The sequence below is a fragment of the Coenobita brevimanus genome, chromosome 71, assembly GCF_032717465.1.
Source record: "Coenobita brevimanus isolate Jiangsu-jjx chromosome 71, ASM3271746v2, whole genome shotgun sequence".
NCBI classification, from domain to species: Eukaryota; Metazoa; Arthropoda; class Malacostraca; order Decapoda; family Coenobitidae; genus Coenobita; species Coenobita brevimanus.
In genome coordinates this window covers 9059525-9081220 of record NC_137024.1, presented here as the reverse complement: position 1 = coordinate 9081220, position 21696 = coordinate 9059525, and positions in this window count along the sequence as shown.

Below are 21696 nucleotides of genomic sequence, written 5' to 3'. Positions count from 1 at the left end.
AAGGAATGCCTGGAGGCCTCTTTGTTCAAACTAACTCTTAATAAAAGTGGTTATAGGCAACAGGTGGATAGAACGAGTGGAAAAATAACTCAGTCGAATAACTGGCACTGAAATACAAGGGTTTTAAGATTCCATTCCTTCACGAGCCATAATCAAGACAACACAGTCAGGCCAATTCTAAGCTTGATCGCTCTCCATCCTTCTCAACCCCCCTGAAATATAACTGTTTAATGCAACAAAGAGGGAATAATTATCCGAGATATGGTTGGGATAAAAGTGTTGATAAAACCATTCAATTTGAGGACATCCTTTATATCATCATCTTGCAACCATCACACGAGTTTATCCATCACAGGGGAAGTGTTAAGAATAAACATAAATGCTGGCCGGACGGAGATGTGGGTAAGGGAAAGAGGGGGAGGGGAAAGGGGAAGAGGGAATGGGAGAGGTGGATGGGAAGGGGAGATGAAAGATGAATGGGGGGTGGGTGGAAATAGAAGACGAAGATGGGAAGGGGAGGTGAAAGAAAGGGGGAACAGGAGAGGAAAATGGAAAGGGGAGGTGAAAGGGGGAGGGGAACGGGAGGGCAGGATAAGGGGAGGTGAAAGGGATAAGGAAAAAGTAGAGGAAGATGGAAAGCGATGGTAGAGGATCGGAAAGAGAGGTGAACATGGAAGGGGGAACGAAAGAGACTGATGGGAAGGGGAGGTAAACAGTGGAGGGGGAACGAAAGAGGAGGATTCGAAGGGTAGGTGACAGGGAAAGGGAAACGTAATTGGAAAATGGGAAGGGAGGGGGAAACGGATGAGAAGCATGAGAAGGGGAAGTGGAAGGGGGATTAGGACTGGAGAGGTGGATGTGGGAGGTGAGAAGGAGATGAGGTGGGAGGGAGGAAAGAAGGGAGAGAGAGAGAGAGAGAGAGAGAACAGGTAAAGGAGAAGCCGAAACCAGGCGGGAAGGATACTGTAGAGAGCGTACGAGGGTGAGGAAGGAAGAACAGCTGAGACTACTAATGATTTCAGGGGCAGTGTCCAACTGTTTTTTTTTAAATAACGTCTCAACAAAGCGTCGGACAAGGATTTAACTTTGGCAGTGCATGTTTGAGACCCCGACCTAATTTGTAAAATTATGCTTTTGTACCAGATGTGTATGATTAAGGCATTTATAAGAGTAAATGTAGGGTAAACTTAGCTCAAATCGTCAGAGGCATGTATCGAGGCTAGCTTCGGTCACGATACAAGCCCCGCCCACACTTCGGAACGTGACGTCGGTGTGACGTAGTAGTAATCACCGACGCAAGTGGCAGTTCTGTCTTTATGTAAGCTGCTTCAGATTCAATGCCTCAGGGTTACTCATATTTCTGAGCTGCGGCCATACTGAATCTGTAGTAGGGGTGAAATTTTACTTCGGTGTGTGTGTGTGAGAGAGAGAGAGAGAGAGAGAGAGAGAGAGAGAGAGAGAGGGGGGGAAGGAGGGAGAGAGAGAGAAAGTACAGTATGTGGGGGGGGGGTTAGAAAGATAGAAATGCCACTTGCGTCGGTGATTACTACTACGTCACACCGACGTCACGTTCCGAAGTGTGGGCGGGGCTTGTATCGTGACCGAAGCTAGCCTCGTTACATGCCTCTGACGATTTTAGCTAAGTTTACCCTACATTTACTCTTATAAATGCCTTAATCATACACATTTGGTACAAAAGCATAATTTTACAAATTAGGTCGGGGTCTCAAACATGCACTGCCAAAGTTAAATCCTTGTCCGACGCTTTGTTGAGACGTTATTTAAAAAAAACAGTTGGACACTGCCCCTGAAATCCTTAGTAACAGCAATGATTTTAAATTGTAAAACAACGAAGGAGGAATATGGGGAAAGAATAAAAAATGCAAAGAAGGCCAAAAAAGAAATAAACTGATCAGCAAAGAATGAAGTGGAGAAATGAAAGAAAATGAAGAGGAGGCAGAAAAGCATGAAAATTAAACGAATGGAAGAGAAAGCAGTGCAAAGAAGAAAGAGACGAGAGAGAAGAAGAGAGAAGGGGCAGAAACAATGAAAAAATGGAGAGGGGACAGAGAAGGAAAATGTACTGAGTCTAGAAGAAAAGAAATTAAATGGACGGAAGAGGTGGACAGACGGACGGAAAAAGTAAGAAGAGGAGATGAAAGAGAAACAAGACCCTCAAGGATGAAAAATGTGATGGGAAACTATAGTGAAGGAAAAAAAAATATCAAGAGCAAGAAAACCTGAAAGGATGAGAGAGGGAGAAAAGGAAAGGAGATAATGTAAGAAAGAAAAGGTAGTTAAGGAAAAAAACCTACCATTGAGAAAATGCAGAGGGATGAGAATGTTTGAAATGTGATAGTAAAAGAACTGAAATTAAATGCAAAGAAGTTAAAAGTGTGAGACAGGGAAATGAGCCTTGGAGAGGAAAGGAGGCAGAGAGAAAGGAGACAAAGAAGAAACGGAGAAATGGACATGGAAGAATATGGACAGGTGAGAATATCGGAGATCGTGTAAGTAAACGAGTTTAGACTAAATGCAAATTAGTTAGAGAGAGAGAGAGAGAGAGATCTTTGAGACCAATAACGTAAAAGAAAGAAAGGTAAAAAAGGAGGTGAAGAGAGGAGAGGATGGAGAGAGAGAGAAAAAAAGCCATGCAAAAAACAAATCACTAATAAAAAACAACAGGTATGCAGGAGGGAGACTTGAGTGTGAGGAAGAAAATGAATTGTGTCTGAAACGAAGATTATTTAAAAAATCAAATAGAGAGATGTAAAGAACGAAAAGGAAAACGAGTATTTAACCGCTGACTATGTTGTTTTGAGGCATAATTCACCCCTTCCCGATTTCTGCAGCCCGTGGCTTCATCCATCCCTGACCTAAGTTTTAATTCACATTACCACTTCAACCATATGTACCCACATGTGAACACGTCGTTTATCTGTCTATCTATATATACCTATATATATATATATATATATATATATATATATATATATATATATATATATATATATATATATATATATATATATATATATATATATATATATATATATATATATATATATATATATATATATATATATATATATATATATATATATATATATATATATATATATATATATATATATATATATATATATATATATATATATATATATATATATGTGTGTGTGTGTGTGTGTGTGTGTGTGTGTGTGTGTTTTAGGTTTAGATAGAAATTTTCCCATTATCTGCATAAAAGTCCGCCAATGACCCCTCTATTGTATTATTTATCAGCAGCAACTTTCGTGTATTCATTAATCATCATATCTGGTATAATCGATGTGGTGTGTCAGGGGAAGGGGACATATGATTAAAATATACAGTATTATGGGAATTGGATGATGAACGTGTGGTTGTAATTTTAAGTCTTCATCAGAACATATACTGCGATAAATAAAATTCGGTAGAATTTTTCACCCGATTCCATAATTGGATAAAAGGAGTGGGATGATGATGATGATGATGATGATGATGATGTATAATTACTGTTGCGATTACGATACACAAGAGTATATACCGCCTTCATTAAAGAGTTGTGAATTAGGATGATGATGGTTTGCGGCTGCACCTGCTGTTGATGATGATGATGGTAATGATAAGGATGATTCACCACATCTGACAACTGATATTGCCCTAATTATAGCTTATATTTGTGTGATTTTTCGCAATTCGTCAGAAACTAAATGATGTGTTAATTATCAACAGTTATTTATGGGGTTACATCACTGAATTGATGACGTTATATTATCATCGTTAATTTTTTCTTCATCCTGTCGTTTTCCCATCATCTTCCTAAATCTTATTTCTGACATCGCCAGTCGCCTTAACGGTCTCATCTTCCCTCATTTTCTTTATCAGTTTTTCTTATGGTTTCATTTCTATAAATATTTTCAATTTGTCTTCTGTTACCAACATCTGTTTCACATCCAATAATTTCCTCTTCACTTTCCCCTATCACTTTTCTCACTAACCTCATCACCTTTCTCACGCTCCTTCTTTTACCTTATAAGGTAAAGTAATATTCGAGCTGGATGGAAAGGTTGGAATATCGATCCATTAGTTCGGAAACCCAGAAGTGTGATAAATATAATCGCAGTTGCACGGAGACATAAGTTCCCCTGCTGTTCCACAAAGTTAATTGCATACTAAAGGCATGTCTGTCACTTTCCTTACTAACGAACCATATCAAACAGAGAATCACTTATTGACCGAGAAACATACCAACTCACTCTCAGTCTGGGAATGTTAGCACACAGAGAAAAGTGTGAAGGTGAAGTGAAACATTGTATTAACTTTTGTCCCGAGTATACATAATACTCTGGATCAATAAATTTCTCTGGCATGGGACCCCAGACATTACGCAAAAGGCCAATGGTTAAAATAATTGATACTTTAATTGTGTTTTGTCACGTAATAACACTTTCACTAATGACCAGCGCTGAGATATTGTTCATCATTGACGTGATTGATTGTTGATGGGAATATTTAATGGGGTAAAGGAGAGCTAAGTTGTGTAATGAATTTAATTGTTCTATAAAAATAGCAACTCTCTCTCTCTCTCTCTCTCTCTCTCTCTCTCTCTCTCTCTCTCTCTCTCTCACACACACACACACACACACACACACACACACACACCTCATCATAGCGTGAACAGCTGGAGAGAGAGAGAGAGAGAGAGAGAGAGAGAGGTTGGTAGACCACGCTTAGGGTATGTTGCCGCGACCAACACCATGTGGACCACGCCTGATACCCCGGAAACTCAGCTTTTTACATTTTTGTAAATGGCACTTTGCCTGTTCGTTCTGGGGAGCCGACTGTGAAGTGGTAAGCACATCCTGCTTACAAGTGGAAGAATCAGAGATCGGCTGTTAGGGATGTCAGACTTCCTTGACCCTGTTCACCCAGTAACACAATTTGAGAAGCAATTGTAAATTCGACTGTTGCAGGGCTTGTTCTGCGGGAATTTCGGCACTCGTCATAATGCTGTCTCCAGCTTAATTACCCTTGTTCAATCGATGGTCATTTATCATAGTTTAAGCCTTCTGTCTTGTTTTACTGCTGACTGTAAATAACTTTGTGAACTGAAGTTAAGCCTGAATGTAATGACGTTACAGCTGGTGAAAACAAATAATGTAAACTTATTACTGCTTCCATTAATGACATTGTCGCTATTTTTGTTTGTGTATATTAATGTACAACGTTGTGTATGCTTGTTGTACTCAATTATAAAAAGTTTTCCTGTGTTCCAGGTAAATATTGTCTTTGTTGACGGAATTTCGGTGTGCAAATGTAAGTACGAAATTTTACACTGTCTGTTGCTTCACTTAGGATTTTATCGTTTGATAAAGTTTTTAATAATCACGTCCTTGCTAGAATAAAATTGGAGGGGGGGGGGTAAATGAAGTCCTCATCTTCACCTTGCTTATTTCATTATTTGTGTGTGGGTAGTTCTAAGGAACTTAACTTATCGTGAAATAAGTGTCTGGCTGATTGTGGGTTAAAGGAAATGTGGCCATGACTTCCCATGCTAAAAAAAAAAAAAAAAAAAAAAAAAAATCGAGAACGCTCCAGCCCGTACTCATCCCGTATGAAGACAACAACCAGTGTCCCACCCCAGGGAACAAAACCATGGGCTAATGTTGTCTTATCATCTGTCACTGTCTTCCTCATCATCTCACTGATAACTCATCGTCACCCTCACCCTCTTCCAGCGGCACCCTCACCCTCTTCCAGCGTCACCCTCACTCTCTTCCAGCGTCACCCTCACTCTCTTCCAGCGTTTGTCTCGCCTTAGATAAATGAGCCGTTCACTGACCCTGGCACTGTCTGTTGGGGAGGTTGCCGATTATTGCTTTCGATTGTACAATCCATCAAAAAATATCGCTCAGGAGGGACTGATGGTATCCAAAATGACCATATAGTTCGTGGTGTACTATCTATCTATACATTTGTCTTTAGCCAGATGCCGTAATCCCGTATGGGTTAGTCACAAACAAATCACCTCCTTGTCATCCTGTCCCCTGCCTTTTCGCTGCCCTCCTAACTTACATACCCATCTCTCATATACCTCTCTACTCCATCACTCCTTCTCATCCTCGGCCTCCCCCGAGATTTAATCCACTACCACCTGTATGTGGATACTGTATGTTAACAGCACGGTTGTTTGGAAGAGTATATGATATGCGGGTGATTGGAAGGACTGCTTTTATGGATTGAGGGAGGGAGTGTATAGCAATGGAATGGAGAGTGAAGAATTGGTTGAAGAAGTGTATAATAATGTAGTGGAGAGAGAGTGAAGGACTGGTTGTAAAAGTGTATGATGTTGTAATGATGAGTGAAAGATTGGCTGGAGAGACGATCTGAAATGGTGAGTAGGCTAGTACATATTGTCAGTGACGACTTCGAAGATGTGTGACAAAAATCAGTTGTCAGAGCAGTGGATTTTATAATCTGAAGCCTGTTTTAAGGACTGGGTGACCAGGGTTGGATGGAATTGTATGTTGATGGGGGATGGGGAAAGTATACCTTGTGAACATGGGCTCAGTATTTCGGCTTAGGCTTTTTTTTTTTTTTTTTTTAATGAATGGAGGAAGGTAAAACAAAGAAAAAAAATAAGTCCATGTGCCTAAAGACATCCTCCATTCTTAAAATATTTATAACAATTGGATTTAAAATTGAGAGGATTAAATGCATGTTGGAAGCAACTCCCAGGAAGTGAATTCCAGACAGTAGTAGTTCTGGGGATAAATGAATTTTGATAAGCAGAGGTTTTGCATTGTGGGGGAGGGAGTGTGATTTCATGGGCGCTCCCAGCTGCCCGAGTATTTCGGGAGAAAATGTGAAGGGGAGGCACAATTGAAGCCAGTTCGTTAGAGCACTTACGGTAAAAATATCGATAATATAGTGCTAAAGAAGCAACATCTCGACGTACTGATAGCGGAGGAAGGTCCTGCGTTATGGCAGGATTATTGATTAATCTAATGGATCTATTTTGAATTTTGTCCAACTGCCTCAATACAACCGCTCCACATCCACTCCACACTGGTGAACAGTATTCGATCTGAGAACGCACATGACTTTTGTATATTGTGGCCATCTGCTCGTCAGTGAAGAACTCACGAACGCTGTACATAAGTCCCAGTTTTTCAGAAGCATTTTTAGCAAGGAATTTAACATAAGCTGTCCAGCTTAGGATGGGGTTTATAGTAACACCTAGGATATCTATTATAGTGGATATGGGAATATTGACATAATTTAAAATTATGTGAGAGTCTAAGGGATTCTTACTATTGGAGAAATTAATGTATTTAGTTTTCTGAGCATTAAATCTATCTATCTATTTATCTATAGCCCGACGCCCTAATCCCGCAAAGGGTGGCCGCAGACAAAACGCCTCCAAGTTGCTCTGTCACCCACCATTCGACTACCCTCCCCCCAACTCACCCCCCCTCCCTCATATACCTCTCAACTCCATCCCTCCTCCTCATCCTCGGTCTACCCCTCCCTCTCCCTCCCTCCACTTCACCTACATACACCCTCTTAGTCAGTCTTTCATTCTCCATTCTCTCCATATGTCCGAACCACCTCAGTGTATTTCTCCTAATCTTCTCAACTACATCCACATCCACCCCACAACGTTCCTTCACTTCTTCATTCGTCAACCTCTCCCTCCATGTCAGTCCACATGCTTCTCTCAAGTAACTCATTTCTACTGCTCTCACTCTTGACTTGTTCCCCTCTTGCAGGGTCCACGCCTTGCTTCCATACGTCAGGGTAGGGATCACAATACTATGATGCAGTGGCTTCTTAACTTCCATAATCACCTCCCTATTCCTCATCACTGCTTTCAGTGAACCAACAACCTTCCTTCCCTGCTGTACCCTTTCACGCACTTCATCCCCCAAAGTTCCATCCTTAATAATCACACTACCCAAGTACTTGAATGCACTCACATTCTCCATATCCTCACCATCCAACCTTACTGTACATTCTGTGACTTCATTCCTCTCAAACACCATAACTTTACTCTTGTTTACATTAACTTTCAGATTCCTCCTCCTACACACTGTCCCAAATTCATTCACCAAACCTTGCAACTCCTATTCATCTTCACTCAACAATACTGTATCATCAGCAAACAGCAACACCGGAATCTTCCAAATTTCACCCCCATTCATCAGAGCCACCCCCACATCCACTGCCCTACCTTGCACCTCCTTTACAACCCCATCCATGTATATATTAAACAGCCATGGAGACATCACACAATACTGTTTCAGTCCCACATTGAGATCAAAGAACTCACTCAGCTCACCATCCACTCGCACCGTAACCCTAGCTCCTTCGTACATACTCTTCACAGCACTCAACAATTTCCCCTCCACTCAATATATTCTTAATACCTTCCACATACCTTGCCTATCTATTCTGTCATAAGCTTTCTCCAAGTCCATGAAGGCAGCATACACTTTCTTTCCCTTCTCTAGATACTTCTCCACTAAACATCTTAGAACAAGTATCTGATCTACACACCCTTTTCCCTTTCTAATTCCCCCTTGTTCATCTCCAACTAGCTCCTCTGTCATATGCCTAACCCTATCAATGAGTATTCTACCATATATTTTACCATTCACACTAAGAAGGCAAATACCCCTATGGTTATCACATACTTCTCTCTCCCCTTTTCCTTTGTATAAAGGAACAATTATACCTGATTTCCAGTCCTCTAGAACCCTTCTCTCTTCCCAAGCCAATCTACACAACTTCCATATCCACTCCACAACTATAGCACCCCCATACCTCAGCATTTCACCACACACTCCATCAATTCCTTGGGCCTTTCCCAACTTGATCTTCTTCATTGCTTCCACTACTTCTGCCCTATTGATCTCTTCCTCCTTCCTCTCATCTCTTCTTCTCCCAGCCATTCCCCAACCACTTATACTCGCACTGCTCTCACTCTCTACATTCAACAAATCCTCAAAGTGCTCCTTCCATCTCCTCAATTTCTCTCTCTTCTCCACCAACAATCTATTATTCCTATCTTTCACTCTCCTACTATTTCCCCTTTCACACTGCCTTACTTTCTTTACCTCCTTCCAAAACAATTTCTTATTCTCCCTCCATTTCACACTCAGATTCCTCCCAAACTCTTCATCCACTTTATTCTTACTCTCCTTTACCAGTCTCTTCACTTCCCTTCTCCTACTCACATATACCTCTCTCTTCTCTCTCTCATCTTCTCCCCTGCCTCTACTCACTAACCATTCACTATATGCCTTCTTCTTTTGTTTTACAGCTCGTTTCACCTCATCATTCCACATGCTGTCCCTTGCACACCCTTGCATCTCCTCCTCACTCCACAAACCACCTCGCACGCTGCGCCTATCTCTTCCGTGAATATCTTACATACGTCTTCCACCTCTTCCATCTGCTCTAGCTCATTCCTTCCCAATCTGTCTTCCACTATGCTCTTATACTCTGCCATTCTCTCATTATTTTGCAAATTCTCCACTCTTCTCACAGGAGCTGTTTTCTCCTGTCTTCCCCTTCATCTCCTCAACCATTTTCTTTGCAGCTTTACCTTGGCCATCACTAAATGATGGTCCGAGACTCCATTCCCCCACCCTATCCAAACTCTGGCATCCAACACTTGTCTTCTCATTCGCTCATCCACACACACATAGTCTATCATTGCCTTTCGTTCAACAAGTTCACAATCCATCCTTCTCATTACTCTCAATGTATACCGGTGGATCACCTTTTGCCGAAAGTAGGTGTTGGCTATTGCCAACCTCTTACCAGCACGGATGTCCACCAATGCACTACCATTCCCATCTACTTCAGCTGGCACACCCCACTGACCAACCACTCCATCCACTCATACATTCCCAACTTTGCCATTCATGTCTCCAATCAAAAGCACTCTCTTGCTCCTCTCAGATTTGTCCATACATGCTTCTACTCTCGCCCAAAACTCATCTTTCACTCTTGCCACTCGGTCCTCTGTCGGAGCATTCACACATACTATACAATCGCCCACGCTTGTATACCTACTTTCATCCTCACCCATACAATCCTTGCACCCACTGTTCCATACTCTCTTATATTCTCCTTCCACTTCTTGCTTATCATCAGACATACTCCCTCTCTTGCCCTCTCATTCTCATTGACTCCCGCACATATACCTAAACCATATTCCCATTCTCTCACCCCTTCACCTCCCCATTTAGTTTCAATCAATCCACATATATCCACTTTTGCATCCTCAAGCACATGAACAATCTCTCTCTCTTTCACTTCATCATTCACTCCTCTCACATTCCAAGTTCCCACCCTCAGAATGTCCTTTGAAGCCAGATTTTTTTGTCCCCATTGATTAATTTTAGAAAGGTCCTGGTTGAGAGAAATTGCAGTGTTTATTTGGGAATTTATAATATCAAATTGTGTAAAGGAGGTACTAAATGTGAAAGAACTATGAAGGGTCGAGTCATGAGCATATTGGGTTGTGAGTGATAGATAAGAGTTCATTTATATGTATGAGAGAGAGGGTTGGAGCCAAAACTGATCCCTGAGGTACGCCAGCATTTATGGAATGAAACTGAGAATAAATTCCATCTACCATGACCCATATTTTTCTACTATGAAGGTAAGAAGAAATTAGAGGAACCAGTGATGCAAGGCCATAGTGTGACATCTTAGACAATAAGGCCTGGTGCCAAACTCTGTCAAATGCTTTTGAAATATCAAGTGCTACTGTGTGTGTTTCGCCATGTTGGTCTATTGTTTTGTTAATCTGATGGGCAAGAAAGCAAAGAATATCTACAGTTGAACGTTTCTGTCTAAATCCATACTGCCGATCATTGATCAATTTATTGATTTCTAGATGCTTGATTATGTGTTTGTTAATTAGTGTCTCAAAAACTTTACCGAGAACGGAAGTTATTGCAATTGGTCTATAGTTTGATGGATCAGAAGTTGCCCCCTTTTTAGAAACAGGTCGGATATTTGCTTCTTTCCAAGTTGCTGGAAAAATTGAGGTACGGATGTATAAGCGGAAAAATTTTGTTAATACACGAGCCAACACTGAGGAGCAGTTTTTAAGTACTATTGAAGGAATTTCATATGGACCAGTGGCTTTGTCTGCTGATAGATTCTGTAATACGGCTTGTACGTGCCTGGTGTGAATCATGAAAGGAGGTATTTGAGGGGAATCAAAATCAAGTACAGGAATATTATGATTTTCTGAATTTAGGGTTGAGTTTGTTGAAAAAATGTCAACAAGAAGGTTGGCTTTTCCGTGTGGGTCACTTAGTAGATTTTCATTGGGGGACTGTAACGGTGGAATGGAAGAGGTTGTAGTGAAGTTAGTTTTGAATGAGTTAAGGATTGACCAGATTATTTTGTTATCATTTGGATTGTTTAGTAGTTTGTTAGCTTGTCAATGTAGAAAGTTTGATTTAGAAGGATTGATAATAGTTTTGGCATGGTTTCTGATATTTTTATACTAGTTAAAGGCTTCTTTGGTTTTGGTCCTTGTATAAGTGTTATACACTATTGTTTTATGTTCTGTTACTCTAGCACAATTGTGGTCAAACCATTTAGGAGAATTACATCTTTTTCTGTAACTATGATGGGGAATGAATGTTTCCATGCCGACTTTAATGAAATTCTGTATGTGGCCCAATGTGGAATTTGCATCATGAGAGAAAACGGAGGTCCAAGGAATATCCAGGAGAAAATTTTGAAGTCCCTCCCAGTCTGCCCTGTCATAGTGCCATTTAGTTATCACGACAGGTTCAGAGCAGGAGGGTGTGGTAGGTGTGAAACTGGTGGCTTGAATCAGACAATGATCCGAGGATCCTAGGGGGGACTTCACTTCGACATTATAATTATCTGAATTGGTTGTTAGAAACAAGTCCAATAGGTGGGGATTTTGATCGGGGTTATCTGGTACACGGGTGGGTTGACTGACTAACTGGGTGAGATTAAATGAGTCTGCAAATAGCTCACATTCAGACCAGAGTCATCAGTTCTGGGTGAATAAGTGAGCCATTCGACATTATGGACATTAAAATCACCCAGAATAGTAATTTCTGATGCAGTATTAATGTTGAGGACACTTAGTTGTGAAGACAGAGAGTCAAATAAACTCGGCTCTGAAGGGGCATTAGGGGAACGATAAACACAACAGAAATACTTAATTTTACCAAAAGAATTTAATTTGTATATGGAATAGTCGAAAAAAGGACAATTAAATTTAGTAATCTCCTCCAGGGCAATTTCTGATTTAGCAACATACACCTCCTTTGGGTCTGAAATTTTGAATCAAGATATAACCAGGAAAATTAAATCTAGCTAAATCAGAGGTGGAGCTTACTTGTGTCTCTGTCAGAAATAGCAGATCAGGGGATACAAACTGGAGGAAATTTTGAACAGAGTTGATGTTGGAGTGAAGTCCCCTAATATTGCAAAAGAAAATTTTACTGCCCTGACGAGCAGATTTAGGGCGCCGCAACACTGGAGGTGGCACAGTCGCTTGATGACGACCGGGAGGGCCCTGTGCAGACAACCCAGCCGGTGGTGGTCACCCAAGAAACCACCGCACTGATTTCCAGCATAGCAGCAGCCATGGTTCTTTTAATGGGGAGGAGAACAGGGATGTGTTGTGGAGTGGGTATGATATGTAATGACAAGATCGGTGTTTTCTGGAGAGAGGATAGCTGGTTTAAGGTAATGTAATATAATGTGGATGTGTGTGTTGTGTAAAGAGGGCAGCCTGATGCCCTCCGGTGTGTGAGGCAGAAAGATGTGTAACCAACTACCAAGGCCTAGGAGTGAAAAGGAATCCAGGCTATTCCTTCTCCCGTCACCTTGGCATGTATGCACCACATAACAGCAGAAATGTGTGTGGTGGACGGAGTGGAGTGGGCAGGACAGGCTTCGATAATGGTAGGTTGTGGATGGAAGTGTGTAGGACAGGCTTGGGTAATGGTAGGTTGTGGATAGGAGTGGGCTGGATAGTCTTGGATAATGGTAGGTTATGGATAGAAGTGGGTAGGATAGGCTTGGATAATGGTAGGTTATGGATAGAAGTGGGCTGGATAGGCTTGGATAATGGTAGGTTATGGATAGAAGTGGGTAGGATAGGCTTGGATAATGGTAGGTTATGGATAGGAGTGGGCTGGATAGGCTTGGATAATGGTAGGTTATGGATAGAAGTGGGTACGATAGGCTTGGATAATGGTAGGTTGTGGATAGGAGTGGGAGGGATATGCTTGGATGATGGTAGATTGTGGATAGAAGTGAGCAGGATAGGCTTGGATAATGTCTAAATTGTGGCTCAGATCAGGGAGAATGCATTGCGAAAACTGACAATTTACAGTACGTTGTCTAGTATGGATGATGCGATGGCTTATTTCCAACTTTTCACCAAACAGAACAAGAGTAAGAGGAAAAAAAGTTAGCACGCATCACTCTAGTTTACCCAGCATCTCGGGACACAGGAAAAAATACGTCATCGTAGTAAAGGGGTGGAGTTTTTCTTGCAGTGAAGGATATTTATTTGGTTCTCAGTATGCCTATCAGTCAATAGACAGGTAACAACGCACATACCGGGAGAATACACCCAGAGCCATTTATTTTATTTTATTACCTTTTTTTTTTTTTAATTTGCAGATGCCAGTGTTTATAAACCCACACTTAAGTTTTTCTTTCAGTTGTGTTCACTATATGCAAATGGATAGTCGTGATTTCTGGCAGGGTTGGTTTCCGCGGTAGGGCAGTGTTTTTTACCCGTGGCTGCGGGGAAAATTTTTGCTGTGTCTTGCTCTAATAAGGGATGAGGCCAGGTAACACAACATATTGTGTTGTCTTATGTTGCGTTGCTTTGCACTGAGTTGGGTTGCGTTGCGTTGCGTTGCATTGCATTGCATTGTATTGTGTTCCGTTGCGTTGCATTGCGTTGCGTTGCGTTGTGTTGTGTTTTGTTGCGTTGTGTTGTGTTGTGTTGTGTTGCGTTGTGTTGCGTTGTGTTGTGTTGTTGAATTGTGTTGCGTTGAGTTGTGGTGTGTTGTTGCATTGCATTGCGTTGTGTTGCCTGTCATATTCACCACTCACTTCTTTTCACTTGGATTATTTTACTCGTTCATGGAACAATTATGTCCAAATGTGGGAAGTTGTTTTTACTGGTAAGATACATCGGTTTTGACCAAACATGGACCTTCTTCAGATTATGGGTAGGAAGAAAACATATGTGATTATATACTGTGGGGTTGTGGTAGGGGAAGGGGGAGTGGTAGGGAGGAGGTGGAGAAGAGAGAAAGGTGGAAGCAGAAGGATTTTATATATATATATATATATTACGTGTCCGACTCTGGGCAAAGGCTTTAGGGCCTATTTCTTGGGGGCAGTGACCTATCCTAAGACCCAGTAGTCCTCCTACACCTCCACATGTCACCTCTTCGGCGCTAACACCCACCGTCCATATAGAATACATGCTAGGGCTGTCTCATACAGGACTGGTGTACTGGTATTAGCGAGGGTATTTTAATGACATGTCGGCGGGTCATCTGGTAGATCAGGAAAGTCTGCTTTTTAGGAAATTCAAATCCTTAAACTGCCCCAGCCGGGATTCGATCCTGGGTCCATTAGGACTACAGGCCGCCTCTCTACCGATTCAGCCACCGCCTCCCCCATTTATATGTAAGTGAATGTTTAATGTGTCTGAATAGGTATTAAATCCATGTTATATCACCGTTAGCTTTTCGTTGCTATTTCTCCTTCAAGCCTACTTTTTTCTTTTCTCACGGTCCTTTCCACTTTACCAGCCAACCCAAGTTATCTTAACCCAACCTGTCATGTGTCATTCAAATCTAATCTAACCAAAACAGACTTTATTATTGTGATCCCATCCCTTACCACTTAATTTCATTCCGTATCATCCCATCCCACCCCAATCCAACGACCCTAAAACCTTTCCTAGCCTAACCTGATCATAGCGGCACTCAAGAAATGAATGCACAATAGATAAATAAATAACAAAGTAATAATCCCTGTCGAAACCATGTTACCTTAGCCAAACCTAGCTTAATCCATCATATCCCATTACATCACGCCCAAACCCAGTCAAACTCGGTTGAAATCAGTTCAGTCAGATCCTTCATTTCTTCGTTTTCCACAAGTCACCACATCTGACCGAACTCATCCCAACCCAGCACCAGACCCGCCTGAGTGAGGGAGTCTGGATTCAGTGTAAAGCTGTGGGCTCCTTTAGGTGCCTCTGGCAGTGCAGGAAGTGATGGATTGCCGCAGCTAAATTTGTTGTTGTTGCACCAGCGCACGTAGACGCCGAGTTGGTGTTGGCGGATTGAACTGGTGGTTATTCTGGGATACATAATTTTAGCTGGAGCGGTGACGTTTTGTTGAATAATGGATGGAACTAAAATGTGACTCTTATGCTGAGTTGGTGTTTAGAGTGAAAGGAGACCAATACCTGCTGAACAATGAGGCTTTTAATCGAGTGGGAAACAGTTTCACATTTATGAAATTTGGGTAGTGATGACAACAGGCGAATGCAGGTTTAGAAGTATTTTAATACACGTTGATAAAATATTGTTGTAATATACAGAATAGGTTCAGGCTTAAATGTGACTAAAAGGAAAGCCAGAGTTACGAATTACAGGCGTGTTCAACCTCTTTAAGTAAAAATAAGAGAATGTAAGCAGGGATGCGAGTAAAAAATTAGGACTGGAAATTCAGAGCGGATAAAAACAACATGGTAGAAAGCTAATGTTAAGAAGAATAATGTCATAAGTAGTTTGCCCATGTCTTTATAAAGAATGGGGCAAATGTGTTCTTCGTGTCTGACAGTTGGGTTAGAAACCCGAGTCAACGAAGCTTTCCAAAACGTAAACTTAGTGGTACTCAGCAGGAACAGGAAGGGTCAAGTGAGGTATAAGACAGAGGATTAAGAAGAGACCTCATGGGACAAGGGAGGAGACGAAAGTAAGAGATGTAATTAATCAAGTTATATTCAGAATTTTGCTTCACATGGCCAAAGCAGCTAAATTTTTTTTTCCTTCATCACCCTCTACAGAATCCTCACTCACCACACCTCACATGTCCTGACTATTTATCTCCCTTTGATCTACATTTGTTATGCACACCCATTCACTGTTACTCAGACCCACCTGCCAGCCCTTTCCTCACCTTCCACTCGCCCCACCCTTTCTGACGACATTATTCTTGTAACTCGCGAAGACGTTATACTCACTCTCCAAATATTTAACACGATCACCCATTAGCCCCTTCCCTTCCTCCTGCATGCCTTTCATTCACCCTACCCCACCCATTCTGATTGCATAAATCTTCCTTTGTCCTATATTCAGTTTGCCTGGTATCTGTCCCTGCCACTCACGTCCTTCCTTCCAGTCCATTTCCTCTCCATTTTTACTGCTCATCCTCTTCTTTCTTCTTGTAAATTATTCCAATTGTTTTTGGACAAAGATTCAAGGCAGGTGTATGCATGGCAAAGGGAAGACAAAATTTGTGTGTGTGTGTGTGTGTGTGTGTGTGTGTGTGTGTGTGTGTGTGTGTTCAGTTACAGCTTTAGGGAGGGACTGGTGGCCTTTGATCCCATTTTTGTAGTGTACAGTAAACCAAAAATTCCAAAAACCTCTGACCAAAGGATTCAGGGGTGGTCGTAGAGGAACCGCAGGGGATTCCACCTCATCAGCCAGGACTCCTATTTCAAACGTTGGTTGTGTGTGTGTGTGTGTGTGTGTGTGTGTGTGTGTGTGTGTGTGTGTGTGTGTGTGTTCCAGTCGTACATCGGCATTATCCTTTTCTCTGCAGCGTGTTCTCTTCAGGAAATTAAAATCGTTTGTCTGTGGCGACTGTGACATTAAGAGTGTTTAATTATTGATTAAATAATTAACTGAGACAGTTTTAGCCATGCCTCTGCAGCGGGTTTCTTTGACACAAGTGAAATCATCTGACATTTACGGAAATTTATGAGGAAGCTCATTTATCTCTCCTCCTTTCATCATCCGTCCTACCGTCTTTGTTCAAAACAATGTCCGAGTTCTGGAATACGTACACATATTGTATTTCTGTACCATTAAGTCTCAACCTGAAGTTTGGCTGTCCATATGCCATCACTTTACTCTCGCTAACATTTAGTTTGAAAAACGCTGTTTCTACGCACTGCTAGATTCTTCTTCTAAACTCTGTCACATCCACTTGTCATTTGCTCTCATCACTGTACCATCTTCACACTGTAGCTGATAAAGTTTCCTCTCAAAACTACGTCCGTACCAAGTGTCTTCAGTGTCACCTTTCTCATCACTCAGCCATAAACGCAATGAAGGCCATGCTGACAAGACAAGACACTTTCAGTCCAACAGTCAAATTACGCATTTCACTCAACTCCATCTCCTCTCTCACAACTGAGTTTGCTTCATTACATTATATACTTTAAGTAGCTTTGTCATAGTAGTAGTCATAGGATAATACCTTCCACAGTGCCTGCCGATCTCTGTCATATGCCTTCCTCATGTCTGAGAGCACCATAGACACCAACTGTTTCGAAGTTGGCTCTCACTTTCTCAACAGAAGGGGCATTCAGTGGAGTGCCTCTCTCCGACAAGGGCAACGTAACAAACCACGTTTCATAAAGGGTTAGGGTTTCTCATCACTGAATAGGGCTTCAGAAAAAGTGTTTTTTGGATCCAGAATCTGTAAAACGATCCGGACCGGTCCCAAAAGTTAATCGATTGTTCCCTTGGACATGGGCTATCTACTCACCAAATTTGGGCCAAATCATTCTCTTAGTTTCTGAGTAATCCAGCTAACAGACAAACAAACACAGACAAAAAGGGGTGAAAACATACTCTTCTTCCCGGAGAGAATACGCACTTAACCATACGAGCACTGTTATATTGCTCCATTTCATAATGGGTGAAAGGAGGCAGCAGTCGCATTATCTTCTCCCACTCCTTTCCATATTCAAATGTACCAATATTCCTTCCTTCCTTCCTTTCTTCCTTCCTTCCGAATCTCAGGTACTGATCTACGTATCCTGACTATTCTACACAGCTACCAGATCCATTTTATTACCTCCTTACCTCAGATCACCAATACAGCACATCTTCGCTCATATCATACACTCCTGCAGCACACAGTTTCCAGGCTCATCCTACTTCCTCCCTACTTCTTATCACCAGTACCCTACATCCACGCTCATATCATACACCGCTGCAGCACACAACTACCAGGTCCTCCCTATTTCCTCCCTGCCTTATATCACCAGTACAATACATCTTCGCTCATATCATACACCCCTGGAGTCTTCCCTGTCTTTAATTCTTCACCGATGAACGTAGTGATCTCTCTTTCCACGCTCATTCTTACTTCCTCAAATTTCCTTGAGCATTCATGTTCTTTTGTGTTCAAATTCTTTTATTTATGTTCCACTGTCTCTTCACCATCAATCTGTCTTCTCACTGCTCCCTGTATTTCCTCTCCATCCTCCCCTCGTCTCTCTCTCTCTCTCTCTCTCTCTCTCCCTCTCTCCTTCTCCTTTCCTCTCCCCCTCTCTTCCTCCTCCTCCTCCTCCTCCTCCTGGCTCTCTCATTTGCCTGTCTACACTCCCTTTCCCTTCCCCTCTTCTCCTCTCTTTTACTTTCATACCTCATTCTTCATCTGTTATCTCAATTTTTTTCTACTTCTTTCTTTTCTGTCTCCGTTGTCTTTCCTCATCATCGTCGCGTTTACTCTTCGTTTATGTCCTTCCCTTCCTCTTCCTTCCCGCTCCATCAGCACTATGCTTTCATTCCCGCCATATTCTACTTCCCTCACAACATCTCATTTATTTCGCCATTCTTTTACCTCCATCTCCCTTCTCTTTCTCCTTCCGCATTCTTTCCACACCTCCTTCTCTGCACATCACTGGCACTTCCCTCCACACTTCTCTGCCTCCCTCCTCCGGCTCACCCACACCTCCACTTACACCGGCCCCGTAATGCGTTTTTGAGGAGGTCTTTTTGAAGGGCCGGGCAAAGATTGTGCGTCTGTGTCACACTGTGCTGCTTCACTTTACCCAATATCCAATTTATCCTCTCAGAGAGAGAGAGAGAGAGAGAGAGAGAGAGAGAGAGAGAGACAGACAGACAGAGACAGACGGACAGACAGACAGAGACAGACAGATGAACGACTTTCCTCTTATGTGTCTTTCTCGAAAATAAGACAGTAAATCGCCTCTCTTCATCTACAACCAGCGTAATGTTGAGCCGAGCTGTGATAAACGGTAAATTTGCAGTACTTTGTTATGTCAGTGCACTTCTTGCAGACTAAAATGTATTTCTCTATGTATATATTAAAACCCTTCACCTTCAGGAGTCTCTCGTAAACCGTTCACTGCTATGACGTCATTGTGTATTTTAGTCTTACACTCTCAAGAAAGTTCTCTTGAACTTTTGAAAGCTCTCTCGAGCTGATGGAGTTCCTGAAAGCTTTATGGAACCTTCTCATTGGACCTGGCCAGTCACTGACTTGAAATTTTTCTTGGTGTTTTGAGAGTACTGTGAACAATCGGAAGAAAGTTCGGACACGAACGGGTTCACATGATGCATGGGAAGCCGAGAAGCATTCAAAGACTCCATTAAGTGATATGAATCCCTTCCGTTTAAAGTTGAATGTCATGACAATTTTTTCAGTCAAGTTTCATGACTGTGGTGATGTGGTTGGGGTCATTGTCAATATTAGGCTTGATATGTGTGAGCCAGTCCGTCATCGTGAACCATTATCAGACTGACAGACTAACTGTGTCCGCTCCTCCTGCTTTTCTTCAGCCTTGAAAAACACACACACACACACACACACACACACACACACACACACACACACACACACACACACACACACACACACACACACACACACACACACACACACACACACACACACACACACACACACACACACACACACACACACACACACACACACACACACACACACACACAAATGATACAGAATGCCTCAGAAATAACCCCACTCCTCCACCGGTAAATAAAATTCATTAACACATACCCTGTAAGTCTGAAAAACACACAGCCACCAAAACCACTCAAACCTCTCGCCAAACTACCGTACATCCTCCATGAACCACCACCCAGACATCCACCCCTCAGATCCTACCCTACCCAGAGAGACACCTGGGCACTTAGACTAAGATGTGACCCTAACTCTTCCCTGCTACAATACCAGCCACACATAGAACTCCGTAAGAATCCACTATACCCACACTGCAATGCAGCCACCTCCCCCCTCCCCCTCCCACACACACAGAACAACACACTGACTAACCTCAGGCACCTCAGTGTAACAACACAGACTCCCTCAACATGAATCCAGAAAAGATTTTTGGTAGCGCCCTGATGAAGCTGCCGGTTACCTGTGGTCCACTGATTTCACGTCAAGATTGGTCCTTTCCTACGATTACGTATGCTTGCAGACTTAAAGCTGGACGTGTTTGACATAATGAGATCCAGCTTAAATTATATAATTATAATCGCTGGTTGATAGTAAGCTAAACAAAAAAAATATCCTATCAACGAGTTAACATCGTTGAGTAAGTAAAAAAAAAAAAAATGTTTTACCGGGCTTAGAGCCTGGGTATTAGCTTTGCTTGGTGGATCTGTCTAACACCGCACCCTTTCCCACCCTTCCAGATATTGGTGCGTAGTGATTATTTGTTCGAAATTATTCACTCGTGGTAGATAGGTCATTTGTCGTCCAAGGGGCAGCTTTTACATTCTAATCCCCTTCCCCCAACAGCGATCTCTCCTGTACCGAATAATCAATTGTAGCCGTAGCAATAATGAAATATACAAGGTCATTGGACTTTAGTTCACATTGTTTTTGTTTGAAATAACTGTCCTTTTTTCCCCCATTGAGCTCCAGGAAATACATTTCATTCCTTGTAGATCGACATAATTTTATTCAGCTTCGGAAAGACATTTCGAATTGGAAGCGTGTGGTATTGCTTTCATTATTATCATTACTTTATTGTTACAATTCCGAAGCGACTGAAAATTAACATTTCTATCAAGTCATTACCGAGCTCCAACGAGACGCTACCCCTCAATACGATGCTAGTCGCGAAAAAGTGCCATGGAAAGGATACCACGCGGTAGCACTGTCTTCTTCAGTACTGAAGTACGTGACATCAGTTAATGAAGGACGATAATCTTGAAGTCAAGATAAAAAAAAATAAGTAATAAGCATTCTTCCCACGTCAGAAAACAGCTGTGTTGTACTTAGTTCAGGAAAGTCTTTTTGAACTGTCAGTGCTAGATGTGTCCTTCTGAGCCCTTTTGACGATGGTACCGGTGTATAAGTACAGGAATAAAAAAAAAAATACAAACTGTAATTGAGCAGTTGTTTATACAAATTTATATTTGATGAACTCGTAGTCTCATGGATACTATACTATGAAAAGTTTACTGTCTGCGGGCGGCGATGTTTATTAAAAACGATGGCTATTGAGAAACATGTTGATTCAGTGTGATGTGCTGGTGAATGGAGTGACGAGAAGCGGTGGAAGAATTCTGGGAGCCCCAGGACAGTGAAAGAAATGAGCGGCAA